Below are 15898 nucleotides of genomic sequence, written 5' to 3' on the forward strand. Positions count from 1 at the left end.
CTCTGTCAAAACCCCTCTTGTTACCCCTACTATTCCTGAGGACGAGCCCATGCAGCTGGGACTATTAGATGCCAAGACCAGGCGAGAACACCGGAGACACAATGGTCTATGTTACTACTGTGGTGACAGTGGCCATTTCATCAGTTTCTGCCACAAGCGTCCCAAGCGGCAAGAAAACCTGCACCCAGATCATCGGCGTCCAGGTGACTCCCAGGAAGGTCACTTGGGCGCACAGGTACCCTCCGGTGAAATTAATATTTCTAGTTCTGTTGTACCTGATTTGCCTGTATCTGATGCGAATTTAACATGTTGTTCTGCTCGTCCTGTTAGTAAGCCTGTTCTCCATGCCATGGACTCGTCTTCTGATGAATGGGAGTCAGATGGCAATCTTCTAAGTGAGGTTGAGTCCTGTGAGGGTCCTGAGGCCCCTCATAAAAGGGGGGTACTGTCAGGATGGTATCTTTGCGGAGCGTTATGCGTCCCTCTGCTTGTGCTCTGCGGCCGAGAAGGCGCTGATATTCTCTTATTCTGTTCTGTGTTTTGTTTTGCTGTGTCTGAACACTGGTTTATTTGCTCTCTTTGGGAGACACACCCGACTTCACCTGCTGAGTTCTGTCTGGCCATGTCAGGGTTAATCTGTGTTTTGGTTCTGCTGTGACTGACAGGTCATCCTGCCAGTGGATCTGTTTTGTTCTCAGGTGTCTGTGCTTGGAGATCCGGGGGATGGTCCAATGATGTTCGGGATCAGAACCCTGACCTCCTATATAACCTCCTCAGTCTGGGATATCGTGGCCGGTTATTGACTTAGTCTCTGCCTGCTTGTATCTTCTGTGTATTTGCTATTCCTGATCTTTGCCTTATTCCTTGACTTCCCTTGCTTGCCGTCTGCCCTTGACCATATTGCCTGGACTTTGACTACGTTTATTGGATATTGATTTTGTACTTTTGCTGCCCGATTGTTGTGATCCGGACTGTTGACTATTCTTCATTGTGTTTGTCTGTCTGTCTGTTTGTCTTGTCTTTGTGTCCCACCTAGCCAGTGCAGGGACCGCCGCCAAGTTGCTCGCCGCCATCTTAGGGCGGATTGTGGCAAGTAGGTAGAGGACAGTGGGCGGGGCTAGGCTTAGGGCTCACTGTCTTGTCTTGTCCTGCTGTCCGGATCCTAACAGATAAACAGTAAAAACATGCATGACTGATGTTATAAAGAAAATAACTATAAAGTGAGCAATGGATGGAGCAGACAAGTGATTTTCTTGCGTAATTTATTTTATTCTAAGTAATAAAATAAAGAAAATTTAGTTAAAAAAATAATAAATACATATATATATATATATATATATATATACAGTGGTACCTTGATTTAAGAATAACTTGGTTTAAGTGCGTTTTGGTTTAAGAGCTCACAGTTTTTCAAAATTGTGACTTGGTGTAAGAGCATTGCTTTGGTGTAAGAGCTCCCTGTACTGGGTGGGAGAACGAGTGGAGGAGGGGCATGATCTGCATAGCTGGGTCTACAGCCCTGTACTCTGACCCAGGAAGTCTCCCTCACCTTCCAAATCATAGCAGATCCACTTCAGGCTGGGGCTTACATCAGGAGACAGGACTATGGAGTAATCTGTTCATAGCTGTAACCCCTCTCTCCCTGGAAAGAGAGTGCTGCATGTATGTGCCCACATCTGTCCTGCTCATTCCTTCCCGCTCCCTGCAGTCTGTCAGCCCTTGTGTTTCCCATCCTCTCCATTACTGTACAGTAACTTATATCACATATTCTGCTGTTTCTGAATGTTTATTTCATCTGTTCTACATGTTATTCAGAATAATAAATGATTATTGGAGCCAATTGTCTGCATTGACTGTGGAGCCAATTGTCTGCATTTCAATGATTTTTTATGGGAAAATTTGCTTTGGTTTAAGAGATGATTTGGATTACAAGTACGGTCCCGGAACTAATTATGCTCGTAATCCAAGGCACCACTATATATATATATATATATATATATATATAAATATATATATATATATATATATACATATATTAGGATGATGAAAATAATACTACTAATAATAATTCCTTTAAATAGCACCCACTGATTCGGCAGAACTTCACATTTGTCAATTTTTCCTGTGCCCATTAGAGTTCACAAACTAACTTTGCCAATCTGTATGTTTTTTGTGTGGAAGGAAATCCACGCAAACACGGTGAGAACATACAAACTCTGCAGGTGTTGTCCTTGGTGGCTACAGTGCTAGTGAAGAAAAACAAACCGGGTTTTCTTCGATGTATATACCCCGGTATCCAGGGGATTGACCTTCGTGCTCGGTTATCTCCATTATAAGAAGTGTCTTCCATTTTCCTGGGCGCTGACCAATATTTCTACGTTTTGGCTACAGTGCTAACCACTCAGCTATAAAAAGTTTATAGGAGCTATAAATGGCAAACCAGGGCAGACCCAGTTAGACTAGGTTCACACTATATTTTTGCATTCATTTAACACATATATTTAAATAAAAATAGGCGGATGGATAAAATGGATACTGTTGTATGTCATACTGCAATTTTCCAATGATTTAAAAAAAAAGGATCAAAAAGGATCCCTTTTTTAAGTACATAAAGTAAAGTGTAACTGTCATATTTTTTATTGCAGAAATCAGTTTTAAGAAACTCTATAAAAGGTTTTATTAGGCAAAAAAGCCTCTTTCTGTACTCTATAAGCAGTTTCCCAGCCTCTTCCATCCTTACTTCTTACCTGTTCATTATCAGGCTGAGTCCATTATATCCTATTGAGGGGGGAGGGGCCGAGGGAGATGAGGGAGCAGGAAGAGGAAACAAGAAGGACAGCTGTTTGTAGACTTTCTGGGCCCCTAAAACGCTGGATTCAGAGGTCAGAAAGGTCAGTGCTTATCTGGGAACTTGCTGAGAGAAGATTGCAGGGTGTTGTGCTGTGCAGGACTCCTCCGTGCTCACTCCTCTCAGCCCCTCCCCTCTCCATAGAGCATAATGGACACAGAAATCCTGCTTCTTCTGAAGTCAGGGAGAGCTAGGAAAACAGCTTTTTAAGTACAGAAGGAAACACTTTTGCAAAATAAAACCTCTGACAGAGTTTCTTAAAATCGCTTGTACTGTTGATATTTATTGTTTTCAGAAAAATTACATTAAAATGACAGTTACGCTTTAAATGTAATGAAATGGATAGAGTGGAACGGATGCAAAAACACATTGTGAACCTTGATTTAGATACTTTGGCTAGTCATGTATGCAGCACACTATAGAAGTAAATAGCAGCACAGCTCCTTAGAGTATCCCTTCTCTACTACAGCATAAAATGTGTACCTTATTTCTATTGCTTACATTCCAAATTTTAAAGGGATACTACAGCAAAATTTCCATAATTTCTGTAATTTGCAGGATCAATTTTCCAATGATTTAAAAAAAAAAAAAGATCAAAAAGGATCCCTTTTTCTTAAGTACATAAATTAAAGTGTAATATAAGTGTATGTACTTGTAATATTTTTTATTGCAGAAATCCGTTTTAAGAAACTATAAAAAGGTTTTATTAGGCAAAAAAGCCTCTTTCTGTACTCTAAAAGCAGTTTCCCAGTCTCTTCCATCCTCACTTGTTACCTGTTCATTATCAGGTCCATTATATCCTATGGAGGGGGGAGGGGTTGAGGGAGATGAGTGAGCAGGAAGAGGAGACAAGAAGGTCAGCTAAGTTGCTCTAAGTTGCTCTTTACACTAAACTTTAGGCACTTAACACTGCAGTATAACAAAATGGCTGTCTAGTTGAAATAGCATCCCTACAGGTAAGTCAATGCATGAGTCCTTTTAAAAAGCCTTAGAACATGATCAGCGTTACCTATCTGTAGACAGCTGTTTAGGGGTTCTTGCCCCTTGTTAATACAGAGCGAGTGATTTACAAGTTTCCACATTCCTTTTAAAAATTTAAAAGGCTATAAGAATGGAAGGTTAAATCCATGTACTTATCTACAAATTACCTTCCGGTAAAAAATAACCTATTTTCACTAATTATTTCATTAAATGTAACTTTTATATAGTATTTTTATAACCCAGCCAAAAATCTAAACTACCCAGCTAATGTTCAGAATAGCGACCTATCTCATAACTTATAACTCAATAAGCAATTGCTTTATAACTATGTGCACCTGCAGGAACACAACATTGCCTTACTGAGAAAGTAATCTGTATTTAAAGCATTACTGTCAAATAAATTATATTAAAAATATTGTACTGGGTCTCACTCCTGAGGCCCAATGTTATCAAAATACATATTAATCTGTCCTCTTCACTCCTCAGCTGTCAATCAAACCCAGCTGATACGCTCTATGGCTATGTTCCCTTTACCTAATAACAACGGCTGTTCTTTAGTGAACAGCCGTTGTTTAGCGCTAAAGTATGGCCATTGTTGTAAAACTATGGCGGGAATTGATAATCTTGAACATTAATTCCAGCCATGGTTTTACCACAATAGCGGCTGCTGTTTGCGCTCATCTGTACATAGTGGGAACATAGCCTTATAGTTTATGAATTGAATCAGTGCGATCTATAAATTTTGACATGTCTTACAACATACCAAAAGATAATCCCTATGACACTGATGATTTAAAATACCAACAGATTTATTCTGTTGCTAACTGAAATAGTCATTTATTATACTTATCAAAATTAGGAATGAGCAAACCAAACTTTACCAGACGCGATTAATTATAAATTTTACAAAATTATAGTCTTGTAGCATGTCAAGTGGCCGCACTATTTAATGCACATAAAATACACAAGATCCTATGCTTACCCGTCCCCACTCTGTCAGTGTCCTCCTACGGGTCTCCGGAGTCCCCCACCAGCTTGTTTTCATTCCAATGTTTTTATTTAAATGTCACTGTTTGAAATGAAAAACATCAACATTAGAATGAAAACATGCTGTGATAAGTGTACACAAAACAAGCAGGCGGGGTAGAAAGCAATAGACACAATCCCAGTGTATGTCGATTGCATTCTACCCTGTCAGCCTGTTTTGTGTATATTTACTTAACACAGCATGTTTTTGTTCCAATATTGCAGTTTTTTGTTTCCAATTTTGGAACGAAAACATGCTGTGTTAAGTAAATATACACATAACAACCCGGTGGGGTAGAAAGCAATCGGCATAGACAGGGATCATGTCTATGCAAAGCTAGCATAAGAAGACTAAGGGGGACATATAAAATATTCGCATATCGGCACTTTCCGCCGGGTACGCCGGGGGGGGCGGGTGTGTGTGTGGAGAGGGGGGGAACGGGGGGCGCGGACTCAGAGTCCGCGCAATTTATCTTTTGCTCCAGCAAAAGATGCGCCGAAAAAGTACTCCACCTTTCAGGTGGCGTAGGTTTTCTGCCGTGCGCACCGACGAGCACGGGATTTATGTAGAGGCAGTCCGCCTCTACGTAAATCTCCGTAGCGACGGAGATGCGGGGACTTTTTTAAGTCCCCCTAACTGTATACAACTGCTTAACCCCCTAAATAATATAAATTATATTATTTTAGGAACCTAAGAAAAGTTTGGGTTCTTACTTCTCCCCTATCCAAAGAATAGCGGACTTGTACGAGATTGTGGGGGGGGAGCCTTGACTTCTGTTCCCCTGGCGATCTCCAGATCCAGCCCCGGGTCCCTTCATTTGAATACAGCCATAGGTTGGCACGTTACCTATCGCTCTATTCATTCTCTATGGAGCCGCCAGAGAAAAACAAGTACAGCACTCTGCTATTTCCGGCGGCTCCATGGAGAATTAATAGAGCCACAGGTCAAGTGCCAACCAGCAGCTCTATTAAAAACAAGGAGCCTGATCTGGAGATCGACAGGGGGCACAGAGGTTGGACCCCCTGAAATCTCTTACTTGTCCCCTATCCTGTAGATAGGGAACAAGTAAGTTTTATTCTGAAAACCCCTTTAATAAAGTAATTGAATCTCAGTTCATTTTAATAGCATATATGTATTGACATAGTAGTAGAATTTACCTTGTATTTTCAAGATGGAGCACCAAACTGATACCACATAATAAATTATGATGGATAGTTTACAATGTTTCCACTATTAAAATCAATTGATCTATTCTGTAAAATTCCAATCAATCTGCTGTCCACTTTCTCTTATGTTGACTTATACCTTTATCACCCAGCAAATATACTTAGCCTAGATTGTTTATTAATCATGTATTAAAGGGCTTAACTTTACGAGGTCTAGTAGAGTGAGGAAAGTTTTATGTGCGAGCGGTGCCTCAGCTAAGACATAACCAAGTCATTATGAAATGTGACAACTTTTACGTCACCTTGTCTAAACTGGTAAAACTGTACTTTATTGAGAGCGGTAAGAAAAACTCACTCTATGTAATTTCTCACACTGTGCCATGGTTAAGGTCATTTGCGGGGCAGTCTGAGGAAATGTGCAGATTGAGGCTGTCTACACCACACCTGGCCAGTGAATGAACAGAGGGCTTCATTTTCCATGCTTAATGTTATATAACCTTCATCAAGTTAAAATGCAGTTCAAGGGAAAACAAATATCAGATTAATCTTTACAAAAAGCAAGTGATCTTCGGTTTAGCCCAAAGTCAGACAATGTTGATGTTAGAAAAGTCATTAAACACAAGGCCGCTCATTTAGGAACATACGTACATTTTCCTGGGTAGGCCAATAAAGTGTCCTCTTCACATATACTTTGGACTGTTAACAAGCTAATCCAACAATCACCCATATGTCAATTCATATACTATATATTTATTCCTTATAGCTGGTCCCCCTCTTCCCCCCATTATAGATGGTCCCCCTCTTCCCCCCCTTATAGCTGGTCCCCCCTCTTCCCCCCCTTATAGCTGGTCCCCCCTCTTTCCCCCCTTATAGCTGGGCCCCCCTCTTCCCCCCCCCCCCCTTATAGCTGGTCCCCCCTCTTCCCCCCCCTTATAGCTGGTCCCCCTTCCCCTCCCCTTATAGCTGGTCCCCCTTCCCCTCCCCTTATAGATAGTCCCCACCCTTATAGCTGGCCCCCCCTTATAGATGGTCCCCTTCCCCCCCCCCCTTATAGATGGTCCCCCTTTCCCCCCCCCCTTACAGCTGGTCCCCCTCCCCCCCCCTTATAGATGGTCCCCCTCTTGCCAGCAGATAACACAAAAAAACCCCAAAAAAACACAACTCACCTGCCGTCCGTTCCCCTGTCGAGTCTCTCTCCTTCTGCAGCCTCCGGCTGATGTGCGGCAGCGCGCGCATCAGAGAGCTCCCCGTGCTCCGGAAGTTACAGCCACAGGCGCACGGGGAGCTGTCTGATGCGCGCGCTGCCGGGGACAGGACGGGACACCCCCGGCAGCCGCACATCAGCCGGGGACAGTACAGTGGCGGATTATAATGTGGGCGGCGTGGCGTGGGCCCCCCCGGAGCCTCAGGCCCCGGGGGGCCGCCCAAACCGCCCATATTATAATCCGCCACTGACTGGTGTCATAAAGTGCCAAAGATTTATATTTTACTTTTATTAAAAAAAAAATCTCCAGTCTTCCAGTACTTATCAGCTGCTGTGTGTCCTGCGGGAATGGCTGTATTCTTTACAGTCTGACACAGTGCTCTCGGCTGCCTCCTCTGTCCGTGATGGGAACTGTCGAGAGCAGTAGAAAAAACTCTCCTGCTCTCCACACTGGAAAAAATACTCCACTTCCTGCAGGACATACAGCAGCTGATAAGTACTGGAAGACTTGAGATTTTTTTAATAGAAGTAAATTATAAATATGTATAACTTCCTGACACCAGTTGATTCGAAAGAATTTTTTTTTGCCCTTTAGGCCATGTTTACATGATGCATTAATTTAGTTAACAACGGTCGTTCTTTTCACTGAAAAGGATGGCCATTGGCAATTAAATCGATACATTTGCATTGATTTCAATGCAACAACGACTGTAATGTATACACAAAGTCTATACTAAGGCCATTGTTGAACTGCGGCTGCAGAAAATAATAAGCATGTCTATTTTTTAAGTCTGCAGTTTGGCAAACAGCGGCCATAGAAAATAGCTGTGTATCAGCCAGGTGAACATGCAACACAGTGGCCGTTGTTTGACACTGCTAACAACCGCCATGTCCAACAATGGCCGTTGTCAATATAGTTTGTGAACACTGCATTCTGTGAACTGACAGGGAGAGCTGCTGGAGTGGTAGTTTAGCTTTAATAGTTTGGTAGGCAACTAGCTAACAAACACCAAAACCCCTTTTTAGGGCTAGCAATCTCTCAGTGGAAAAAAAGAAAAGAAAACTATACAACACACAATATACTAGGATAATACATATACATAGGGTTCCTTCACACAGGACGACTCGCAGCAGAAATCACGCTGCGAGTTTTGCAGCGAGATCCGCTACCAGGTCCTGGCTGTTCCCTGTGACTACATACTCACAGCGGTCTGAAAGAAGTAAGTAATTCATCCGCCACCTTAACCGGCTCCCACTGTGTCTATACATGACCTGTCTCCTTGCGAGTCGCTGCGAGTATGTAGTCACAGAGACCGGCCAGGACCTTACCTGGTAGCGGATCTTGCTGCAAAACTCACAGCAAGATTTATGGGGGAGATTTATGAAACATGGTGTAAAGTGAAACTGGCTCAGTTGCCCCTAGCAACCAATCAGATACCGCCTTTCATTTCTCACAGATTCTTTGTAAAATGAAAGATGCTTCCATCACTTTCTGAGGTTTTCAGGTGCACCAGACACTCTCTCCTCTACCCAGTAGGGGCTCCTGAAAAGATGCTCAAAAGTAGCTTCACAAGTACCGGATCCACAGCGTAAAAATCCGCTGCGGATCCGGTACGCAGCGAAATCTGCTGCGGATCCATGTAGTGTGAAGGTCTATGGGGTTACATATGTGAAGCGGAATTTTCATTTAAGCCAGCCCCTTTAACCCCCTGCCGCCCGCAGCCCCTGGCCCGGAGCATACATTACCTGCTCATCGCCATGGCTGTGTGTGAGGCTCCCAGCTCCCCTCGCTCCCCATTAGCCAATCAGTGCTGCCGTGCACTGATTGGCTGATGGGGAGCGAGGGGAGTTGGGAGCCTCACACACAGCCATGGCGATGAGCAGGTAATGTATGCTCCGGGCCGGGGGCTTTGGGCTGAGGGCGGCGGGGGGGTTAAAGGGGCCAGGTCACATACATTTGGAAGGTGTTCAGAATGTCATACATACCATGCCCCAATCTCCCTCCAATAGCCAATTATACCCATTGGGGGAGGCCTGGGGGCGTGGTTTCCATAGAGTCTGTAACACATTCCAAATGTATATATGGAAACACAGCCTGATGCTTTTCTAACAAATCATTTCAGTTTGATAGTGTTCAGTTCTTAAAGGAGTTATTCAAAAACAGCACCACTCTTGTCCTCAGTTTGAGTGTGGTTTTGCAGCTAAGTTGCATTGGAGTGAATGGAGCTGAATTGTAACACCACAGGGGACAGGGGTGGTGCTGTATTTGCAAGAAGTAGCTGTGCTTTTTTCTAATCCTGAATAACCCGTTTAAAGGAGAGCTGTCATAAATTTCATCCCCTCTGCCGCTGGGGACGGACTTTAATCTCCGGACTTCCAAATGTAGCTGAAATTGACTGCCGGTTCTTATTACGCCCAGCACTCACCAAGCCCTTATACCCTGGGAGTGTAATGTCCAATTTACTATATTATGGACAAAATTTCAGAGGGGGAGTGCAACTGGGGCGTGTGAGGAACTGTTGTGTCGTGGGAGTCTAGATTGCGATAATGTCTTTTTTTAGTATAACATAAAAATGCCATCACAAGTGGCGACTTACCAAGAGGTTTAACTGATGGAATAAAACATGATATTCCTTCAGTAAAACCTCCCTACATAATTGTACTAGCTCTACTTCTCTAACCGTTCACCCCTGATGACGTTTTAAAAATGAGTGGCAGAAACATGCATGGTGAGGGTTACAGAGCGCACAATCTGACTGGTAACAAACATGGTGACATTGCAACAGTCAGTTGTCTATGAAATCTTTCCTTTTGTAAGAATACTGTATACTGTACCATTGCATGTTTTAATATGACATAAGTATAGTATCCAGAGTTTTTGTACATACAATCTTGGTATAAGGGATCATATTATTGGTGGATTTTATGTAGTATACCAGTAAAAGTGAGGTTTTCTATAGGCATTCCCATCTTTTACTTTGTTATCCCTAGTTAGGGACCTGACCATTAGGTATTGTGTACCAAACATACACATTAACTCAATAAGTAAAAGCTTGCCAAGCCACAGGCTGCATGAAACAGGGACAGGCTCCATGCTTACAGAGGCCTATGATTTGTTGTGACCGGTAGCTGGCGTCTCAGGGGAGTTTAGGGTCACTTGGGCACTAGTCATGGTAGCCTGGAGTGGTGTTAGAACCATCCCGGACTGTTGGCCGCGCCACAGCACAGAAAGAGAGAATAGCCCAAGTATAGAGAGATGTGTAGGTGCAGATGCTTAAACAGTAAACCAGAGTCCCGTGCGTTTTGGCAACAATAGAATACTTTACTGGAGAGTAACTCAATGCAAACAGTACACATGGTGACAGTGCAATGAAATAGTACACATATTTACAGAGAACTTAGGTGCTAAGGTAGAACCGATGCTTGTAGTAGTAGGTGCTCTGCAGTAGAGAGAGAGAGAGAGAGAGAGAGAGAGAGGAGAGGAGCTGCCAGAGGAGCCCTGCCCAATGTAGTAAGTGTGCTCTGCAGAACAGGTGAAGTAGTAGAATAGGTTAAAGAGAATACTCGTACTCACGGATGACTGTTCTAGTCTTAAACAGCCTTATGCCCCCTAGTTGCGGGCTTCCCTGTCGTAGGTGGGTAATATGAGCCCCAGAAGTTTGTTATCTAAGTGAAGCAGACTGTCAGGATTACCCAATCATCCTGCACTGCGCAGTGGGATATGTAGACATACATTAGCTTTGTCATACTGGGCAGGGCCGGCGTCAGCACCCGGCTTACTCGGGCAAGTGCCGGGGCCCACAGGCCCTCAGAAGGGCCCCCCGACACTTGCCCACCGGAATGATTAGCCACCGGACACCGGAGCAATGCCGCCCGCATCCCTTCATGGGCATTGTTCAGCTGCGGGCATGCCCAGATTGGTGGACCGGCCCTCTGCAGCTGTTGTGAACAGCGCGGCCAGCCGCCGCGCTACTCACTCAGCTGTTCTGCCAGGGTCCCCAGTCAGGCCCCCCCTTACCCACCGTGCTCGGCCCGCTCTGCCCCTAAAGATCCCCCTCTGTGCCACACGCAGGCACGTCTGCTGCAGCACTCCCCTGACGGCTGACGTCACTTCCTGGACGCGCCGCAGAGGATCCAGGAGGGCAGAGCAGAAGATGCCGCCAGGAACAGGAAAAAGAAGAAGACGGTGCTGCTTGGGATCGATGTGACAGATACAGGTGAATATGGTTTTTCTTTTGTTTCCCACGGGGGCTGCACATTCTGTATGGGGATATTACAAAGGCTATGCCGAATTTTTATGGGGATGTTGCAAGGGGGGGGGACTATTCTGTATTATGATATTACAAAGGGAGGGGGGAGTATTATATATGGGCATATTACAAAGGGAGGGGGGACTATTATATATGGGCATATTACAAAGGGAGGGGGGACTATTATATATGGGCATATTACAAAGGGAGTGGGGACTATTATATATGGGCATATTACAAAGGGAGGGGGGACTATTATATATGGGCATATTACAAAGGGAGGGGGGGACTATTATATATGGGCATATTACAAAGGGAGGGGGGACTATTATATATGGGCATATTACAAAGGGAGGGGGGACTATTATATATGGGCATATTACAAAGGGGATGATTTTATATGAGGATATTACAAAGGGGAGGTGGGGCTATTATATATGGGGGCACTGATGTGCTGGACCAAAGAACCTAAAATGTTTCTCTGGCAGATTCTGGAAAGAAGAGTCGTGGTTTGGGCCGGATGGAAAGAAAAAGAAAACTGAACAACTCTGATCAGGGAAGACATCACCTGTAAGTCGCAGGATGTCCAAAAACGCAACATTTCAACTACTACTTAGAGCCTTTCTCAAGTATGCCAGAGAACATCTATTTACTATATGGGGCACTGAGGGGGTCTAACTATACATGCTGTTTTAGTGTCGCCACATGATTTGCTCCACAAAGGGGCCCGCTGAGCCTCTGTCGCCCAAGGGCCCACAAAAACCTGGAGCCGGCCCTGATACTGGGGTCGGTTCCTATTGCTTTAGGTAACTGCCCTGCACGTTTTTGAGAGGTTCCTGGTGTGTGCAAGGTGTTCCCTGTTTGTCTTCTCTCCCCTTTGTAGAGCTTAGCACTGCATAGTTGTTTTAGGGTTCACAAGGAGAACTTTGTAGCTAAACTGATCCTCACACATCCAATCACTTGGACCTCCAGCCACTAACTATTCACTCCCTTCCACCAAGAACTAACTCCTCCTACAGGGGCTGTGTTAAAGGGGTTATCCAGTGCCACAAAAACATGGCTACTTCCAGAGACAGCATTACTCTTGTCATCTGCACCTGGGACTGGCCAATACATAACATATGACCCAAAACAGTTAACCCATCTACTCCCTCAGCTGGTATAGTACAAAAAAAAAAAAAAAAAGACAGTAGTGACACCTAGTGGGGAAAACACAACAACACACCTTCTCCTAGTTGTGTGAACCTGAGGGAGTTACTTACTCAGGTGCCATAGAGAGCACCCTGTGCTGGGGCACCAGAGACTCGCTCGGAATGCTACAGCATTTTACATGTATCATGGATTTAAAATTGTGAAGAATCAAGTTTCTCAGTCCCAGACGGCTTTTACACACCCTTCTGGCCACAATTGATAGATCTCTCCCTATATCCTAAATTCTGCAATGTTTCAGAGTGAATAACAGACACCTGTACAAAGACAGCCTATGGCTATGTTCCCACTTTGGCAACATATCGGGGAAGGTGGAAGACTTGTAAGATAGACAGCTAATAATGATCATTGCCAACTGTCTCTGTGTTTATTACTTTTATTGTTTTCAAATTTAAATAAAAACATAGAATCTGATGTTTAACAGTGAACAGATTCCCCTTACTTTTGCTCTGATGCACGGATCCACACTTGGCTTGTGCGTCCAATGGCTTGTCCAATATAATAGGCAGATGATTCAGCAGTCTGTGAAACGAATATCTTTATTCCAAATCTAAGTTAAAGTACAGACAATTCACACCATGATGCAACACACCACACATTTTAAGTGCATGCGCTTTCTTGACCACTGACAATCACTGTTCACATGTAGCCCTGTGGTGTGTTGTATCATGGTGTGAATTGGCTGTATTTTAACTTGGATTTGGAATAACGATATTTGTTTTACCGCACTACTGATTCATCTGGTTCTTACATTAGAGCAGGGGTAGGGAATAGAGATGAGCGAACCGGGTTCGGGTTCGAGTCGATCCGAACCCGAACGTTCGGTATTTGATTAGCGGGGGCTGCTGAACTTGGATAAAGCTCTAAGGTTGTCTGGAAAACATGGATATAGCCAATGACTATATCCATGATTTCCACATAGCCTTAGGGCTTTATCCAACTTCAGCAGCCACCGCTAATCAAATGCCGAAAGTTTGGGTTCGGATCAACTCAAGCATGCTCGAGGTTCGCTCATCTCTAGTAGGGAACCTTGGCTCTCCAGCTGATGCACAACTACAAGTCTCATCGCGCTAAAGCTTTGGCTGTCCAGGCATGATGGGAGTTGTAGTTTGTAGTAACAGCTGGAGAGCCAAGGTTCCCTACCCCTGCATTAGACTCCGATGTGCTCCAAAAACTAATATCCAAAGAAAATGCTCCGAAGCAGATGGACTTCATGTGCTTCTCATGGATCATCCGATAACTTATGTTACAAGATGCATGAAAACTGAACCTAAAGTGAAAAGTTCCCCTCATCAGATTTACCTGCAGGTTGTCAGACACCATAACTTTTCAAAGATTAGAACAAAAAAATCACTCAGTACTAGTTGTTATCACTTTGTCTGTCCTCAAGTCATGTCAGGTTCTACTACTGGTAACATATCCAGAGCTTTACAAAGCTGAATAAGAAGCTTGAGAATAAATTCTCCTTTATCACCTGTTGGTTCACTTGGATCTGATTACTTAGAAGAAAACAGAGGCAGACCCAATGACCTGCTGAGAGTACCTCCTGAAATAAACTGTCACCAAATCCTGATACGTCTATGCCCTGATTTGTCAGGAACGGATTTCCTCATCTCCAGTTTTATAAAGAGTCGTCATAAACTTAAATGCTTTTAGTAGGAAGAAATCAGAGATAAATAATTTGTGTTGGTTCTCTTAAAGTCCATTACATGTGATTCCATCTGCACAGTATATGAACATGCCATCATCGTAAATGAAAATGTCACCCTGTATAAAATGTATACACCTATATACATCATAAAAAATGACATTTATTTGTATAGTGAGATGGTTCAGCCTCATGTCCTGACATAATTGTCCATTAAACATGTCCCCTCATAGCATTGTCTGCTTTGTTACAGAGGCTTGTGGGGCTCCTTGGGAATAGGATTCTCTGTGTAAACACTCCTTCTAGTATATTTTTGCTCCTTTTATACTACAAATATCTGTAAAATGGGCAGTATTATCATGGTTTTAGTTTGATCTATTACATCAGCCGATCTGAATTAGGCCAAAAAGTTTTCAACAAAAAAGACATACATCATACTGATGAGCAACAAAGGTGATTCTTGTGGAATCTCCGGGATATTCCAAAGCCTTTTGGCTGCTTCGAAGCCAGCAAAGCACGTCTAGTTTTAAATGTAATAACTGAAGTTCTTAAGCTGAAGTTTGTATTTAACAGATGTTATCTGCAAGCAATTAACATACCTGTCAACACTAAGAAAACAGATCGGCCTTTTTTCGTTATATCAATTCTCTAAAATATTGTTTGTGTAAACCACAAAGAAATGTAATATTAACACAGAACACAATGAAAATATTGCTACAAAAATAACTAGCTGGGTGTAGTGCCTTCTTCTGTACACCGGCGATCTATATTCAAACGAAAAGAAAATATGTTATACTTAAGATCGGCTTTGGAGAATTAGTTTCATCACTCACTGTAGTGTTTGCTACTTTAAGCAGAATATGTAGAGGCGGCATACCATCAACACATTAGAAGGGGAAATACTCTCTCATCTCTGTGGCAGATTCATGTGCCATAGCATTCTTGTTACTTCTTGTGAACGTTATTGCAATGCAAATCATTATTATGGGACTGAAAAGCACGAAAAGGGATTCAAGTTAACTAAATATTCGAGATGTTGTGTAGAGGGGCACCTCTAGGATGATGGCGTTAAAGCAATCTAGTCATCACTTTAAAGTTGCCTGAACCTCCAGTTATTGATGGTCTACAGCAGCCTCTCCCTACCCAATAAGCCTTGATTGATAAATCTCTACCAATCAAAGCAAGGAGGGCAGGCAGAAACCACCAGGAACCAACTCAATGAATCGTGGTTCAGGCAGCATGAAAGTTATGGCGGGGTCCCTTTAACCTCTTAAATGGGTATTCCAGTTAGGTAAAATACAGTACATGCTGAATCATCCCACCAGCCCTGGAGACTAAAAATTCATTAAATTGTTATTATCTATTCAGTTTCTTTCCTCTAATTCTGAGCCTGCTGCTTTCTGCTGAAGACACAGAAAACTGTGAGTGAGCTGTTCACTACGTCTTTGCTCTGATCTCCCCCTCCCCTTCCCTTCTGAGACATCTCATGTAAACAGTGTTCCTAGTCAGCTGTCTCTGCACTCTGTGATGCCGGGAGGGTTAATCAGACGTCAAGTTGCTGGTGA

The sequence above is a fragment of the Dendropsophus ebraccatus genome, chromosome 6 (genome assembly GCF_027789765.1).
Source record: "Dendropsophus ebraccatus isolate aDenEbr1 chromosome 6, aDenEbr1.pat, whole genome shotgun sequence".
Lineage (NCBI taxonomy): Eukaryota > Metazoa > Chordata > Amphibia > Anura > Hylidae > Dendropsophus > Dendropsophus ebraccatus.